Below are 6,000 nucleotides of genomic sequence, written 5' to 3' on the forward strand. Positions count from 1 at the left end.
GTATACTGAAAACTACATTTTTTGTAAATCAAAGGTCATTTTCTTTCATTATCGAAATTCAATTTTAGGTTCTCTATTGTATGTCGTTCGTTAATTGAATTTTTGGTATTTGTTTTAGTGCTTCTACAATTATTCGGTCAATTTACAATTTATGGTTTGGTGATGGATATCGATTTTGGTTTACTACATTATTTAAATGGCGCTCGTACATTATCTGTTCTATATACTCATCTATATCTTCTTTTAAAAAGCATTTATGCATTATGTAACCCAATATTTACACTACGTACTGATGTGCTATATTATTCTGTACATTATTTTGATAGAAATGCTACATTATGACGATCTATTTGTACATTACTTCGATATGATGTTCTATCAATTTCCTAAGGGGGAGAAGTCATATCCTTTCCCCAAGGGTTTAGTAGTCCATGGGGTTAGGATGTAATACCAACCCAGTGGTACAACGTGTACTAAGGGCAGAGAGTCAGAGTCATTCCCATTATATTCATTATAATTGTAATGTACGACTATAGTTATTTCATGTATATTTCTCTTACTGAGTAATGTACGAAGATAGTATTTTAAGGTATGCTTTTCTGATTCTGTTTGTGATTAGATGGGACACCATGATTCGAGAAACTCTCCAATGCTGAAAGATATAGAGAATGATAAGGAGAAGCATATGCAAGAAGAAATATTTACATTTTTAGTTTGTTTTCCAGATGTATTGTTTTTTATACTTGCTTTAAGACATACATTATTTAGTAGCATTGTTTTGGAGTTATCCTACTTTATAATTTAATTCCTACTATTATTATCTTGTAACTTTACATTACTATATACTTTTGACCCATGGATTGCTAAACTCAAATGACATGAATTCAAGTTCCTTTCAACATTATTCCCTTCAGTCCGTACATTATTCACTGATCTGAATGTACATTATTAGATACTATTAGTACAGTATTTACTGTACCAAATCTTAAACACATTAAAAATGAAATTTAATTCATATGGTGGTGCTATACCTTAGCCCCATGGATTGCTAAACCCTAAGGTAATGAATCAAACTTCCTTCCCTTGGTGATGGTTTCGTTTGTGAGTGGGTACTACAACCTAGCCACATAGATTGTTAAACTCAAAAGACATGAATTCAAGTTCCTTTCAATATTATTCTCTTCAATCTGTACATTATTCACTGATCCGTGCACATTATTAGATACTATTGGTACATTATTTACTGTACCAAATCTTAAACACATTAAAAATGAAATTTAATTCATGTGGTGGTGCTATAACCTAGCCACATGGGTTGCTAAACCCAAGGGGAATGATTCAAACTCTTTGCCTTTTGTGATGGTTTCATTTGTGAGTGGGTACTACAACCTAGCCCCATGGATTGCTAAACCCAAAGGGCATGAATTCAAGTTTCATTCAACATTATTCTCTTCAATCTGTACATTATTCGATGTTACGAATGTACATTATTAGATAGTATTGGAACATTATTTACTGTACCAAATCTAAAACATGCATTAAAAATGAAATTTAATTCATGTGGTTGTACAATACCATAACCCCATGGGTTGCTAAATTCATGGCGAATGATTCAAACTCCCTGCCCTTGGTGATGGTTTCGTTTATGAGTGAGTAATACAACCTAGCCCCATGGATTGCTAAACCCACAGGGTATGGATTCAACTCTCGCCAAACATTAAATACTTACACATTGGTGAATAATTCTCTAAACCAATGAACGAATTAATTAAATTACTTTCTTCCATTGTTGAAAAAACCGAAAGCAATCAAGAAATATTATCAGAATTCGGGTTTAGGCAAGAAATACACCACCAGACGTGTTCAATGTAGAAAATCGAGTCAGTTACGGAAGAATAATACATACAGTAAGTTTCTACGATAAAATGGTGAACAATTCATTTTTTTAAATCAATGAAGGAATAAATTTAACTACCTTATTCTTCCATTGTTGAGAATAACGTATTTTGTTGATAGAAGAAAGATAAATTGGCGTGTAATCTTGTAGAGAAAATCAGAATGAATTAAACGTATTTTTGTTGATCTTTGAAGGAGAAAATCAAGGAAACTTCCATAACTGACTAAAATGTGACTTCCTAAAAGGTCGTTTTCGATTTTTTTAAATATTTAAATTAATAACATGTGGTACTTAATTCAGCCATTAGATCAACAAAATGTATGGCTGAGATGAAGTTGAATGTGTGAACAATATATAGAAAAAAGATATGAATACCTCTCACACGTTTCAAAACGGAAGACGCGATAATTCAACGGGATATTCATTGAAACCGATTGACCTTCCATCTAATCACTCTATCTCTCATTCAATACCTCTCTCATCCCTCAACCCACGATCAAAACCATTTCTCTCCCATTTCCATTTCATTTCTAAACCCTAGCTGCTTCAAAATCGGAGAAACTCTACTAGAAGAGTAGATTTCTGCCGGCTTAACACCCTTCAGTCGACGCAGCACCGTTTTAATTGGTGGAAGATTTGCAATAGAGTAAGAGACCAGTCTCGGAGTCGATTTTAGTCGTGAAAACACCACAAAGTCGACGATTCAGAGTTTTCTACTAAACACAGTCACGATTTTGTCAAACATTTGGTCGATTTTTTTGTAAATCATAACAGCTTGTTCATTTATTTTAGGTTTCTGTTCATTATTCACGTTTTTAAGTTAATTGGTGCTTTAGATGTGTGTATTGGTCGATTTTAGTTGTCTGACACACTCTTATGATTTTCTAAAACATTTTGTCGATTTCTCTGTAAATCATCAATTCTTGTTCATTGTTTTTAGGTTTCTGTTCATTATTGATGTTTTTAGTTCATTTTTGCTTTAGATTAGTGTATTGGTCGTTTTTATTCTCAAAATACTTATCTAACCTTATTGTTTTTTTTCTCAAAATACTTATCTAACCTTATTGTTTTTTTATTGTTGGTGGTAGACAGTGGTTTGAATAGCGGACAGACAAAGAATGTCGAAGAGAGGAAGACCTTTTAAGAGCCAACCCACCCAAAATGAAGGTGAGTAATGTCTTGGTTTCCAGTTTTCAGAATTACATGATTCTGCATATTTATTCGACGTTTACTTATACATTGTGGTAGGCAGAGGTGTACGTTATGTTGGTTTTAAAATCTACATCTATCGTTTTCATTGAATGCTTTTAACTTGTTTGAACTTTCTACATTGATTGATTGCTTTTGTACCTTATGGATTTGAAAGGATTTTAACATTAGATTACATTTATATGAAACATTATTTATATCCTCGTATACATTATTTATATCCCCTTATTTATACCACCTTACGCATGTACATTATAGCCATTAATATGATACATTACTGAAATGGATGTACATTATATGGCACGTTATGGATAAAAAAGTATGTTTACATTACTGTCATTTATGTTGATACATTATTTAAAATTTGCTATACATTACGTTTCATTAATGTGATACATTATTAATCATTTTTTTATTTGTTTTGTGGGACAGGTGCGAAGCAACCTAGGGTGTCTTATGAGGAAGCCATGGATGATGTAATTCCACTTGCACTAGTCCAGAAGTTTCGGCAGCGATTGGCCGAACTGAATGAAGAGGCAAGTAGAGTGCAAGAAGAAGTGGTGCAAGCAAAACGTAGAGGGAAGAAAGAGAACCATCTCTACTGTCGGAGGTCCCCTACTGAGTTTCTGAATTGTTTGAAGAGGCTTAATCCATGTTAAATTGAAGTCGTGCACGAGTTGGGGTTCGGAGCCATTCTGCACTTCAATATAAAATATATTCATGGATACTTAGCGCATTGGATTCTCACAAGCGCGTCATTCACAAGGCCTATCCACTTCTTAGTGTTGAGTTAAATAATAACTGCATTATATGCCATTTTGCGTACATTACTCATATGTTACATTATTCATTATTGCTTTAGCTATAATACGTGCAGTATATAAACATTGTGGTACATTATTGTTCATTTTATTATATTCGATAATCTTTTTGCATTATATGAACTTGTTTGTACATTACTGCTTTACATGGGTAATTTATAAAACAAATTGGTACAGTATTGATCTGTTGATATGTTCATTATTGTTCAATTTATTATATTCAATAATCTTATTGCATTATATGAATTTGTTTGTACATTACTGCTTTGCTTGGGCAATTTGTAAAACAAATTGGTACAATATTGATCTGTTGATCTGGATTATTTATTGTATCAAAATTGAATTTGTTTTTATAAGTGCATTATATGGGTTTATGTTTACATTACTGGTATGTTACATCACTGATGCACCCGTTTAAATTACATGATTTATGTTGGATACATGAATCTGTTTTTTTGCAATTAAACATGACACAGTTTGGTGGTTATTTGTCAGTATGTGGACAGGGTTGTTCACTACCGGCGGAGATCCGTGCCTGGCCCACAATTAAGGGTTGGACGTCTGAGGCTCTGAAACAAAGGCAGGATGCAGAGGTTAACCAATTTGGAACAGGGAGATGCACTTACAAAGTGCAAGGTTCCAAAAATGGCAACACAAATCAGAAAATGTAGTACCCATGTGGTAACAATGCCTTGGAGGAACAATGAATGGTCGTTGGAATGATGATCTGGATTCTTAATTGAAACTTAGTTTTGTTAACTTGAAGTCTGTTTTTGATAACTTATGTTGGAAGGAAACAAACATGAATGACTTGAACCTGTTTTGTTGGAAGGAAACTTTGTGCTACACATTCAGGATATGAATTGGAATTTGATTGCGTTATTAATTTTTGAAATCAGTAACTCTCGACATATAATTGACAGTTTGTATACAACATCTATGTAACTCAAACTATTGTAATGTACAGAACAACATAAATAATGTACATGTTAAACACATAAAAACATATATCTAATGTACTATATCTAAATAATAATGTACAACAACCGAAAGTATATTTGTAATGTACTATAACTAAACAAAAATGTACAATACTTCAATAATGTAACAAAAGTCTATAATAATGTAACAGTTGTAAATAATTAAACCATTAGTGTATTTTAGAAACAAAAAGAAGACAGAGATAATGTATTTACGATTAAAACCCAAAATCCGCAAAACAAAACTGGCAATGTAGTTTGCTAAAATAAGTCAACATTTCCTCTTGTCCTTCCGCAGCTCTTTCTCGTTTTCCATTTCTTTAAGCATTGGACAGTTTCTAGAGTCGTGATGGCACATCTCATCGCAAGCCTTACACCGTCGAAGAGGCCTACTAGTCTCCTTTATAGCCTTTTCTCTCTTTGAAATGAGACGGCTCTTCAGAGCTGCTAGCGTGGCCCTTCGTTTTCACAATATCCGGAGGATGGACTTCAATCATTCTCCACTTCTCCAAGGCTGACATTGTAGGAGTTCCAGATTGAAGAAAATTACAAACTTCTTCAACACCAGCTACAAAAGCACGCAGCACACAGTAACACCGTCCGTCTTCCTCATTCCTTGTTTGCGAGTATCAAATCCAACAGCGCGGGCACATATATCGTAAAACGCGTGGGCAAATTCTAGTGATTAGAACTCTTGACCAACGACGGGCTTCAAGTCTCGAACATTTAGGTACAACCAGTACTGTATACAATACCAACAAAAAACAACAAAACCTCTCAAAAGAAATATACATCATAGTATAATCATCGTACATTACTGAGTAAATTACATACATTAAACTGAAGTATTCTTACATTAAATTTATCGCTTAGTACTACTCCCTAGCCGAGATGATAACTAAACCCTAGATGAATGACTGAAACTCGCGGCATTGGCGACGGTTGTGTTACTTAGTCCGTACTACACCTTAGCCCCAAGGATTACTAAACCCTTAGGGGATGGATTTAACTTGTGCCAAAAAATCAAATCCTGCCAATGATACATTACTAGAAAGGGAGAAAATACATTACAATACAATTATGGTACATTAAA

This window comes from Salvia splendens, chromosome 10 (assembly GCF_004379255.2).
Source record: "Salvia splendens isolate huo1 chromosome 10, SspV2, whole genome shotgun sequence".
Taxonomy (NCBI): domain Eukaryota; kingdom Viridiplantae; phylum Streptophyta; class Magnoliopsida; order Lamiales; family Lamiaceae; genus Salvia; species Salvia splendens.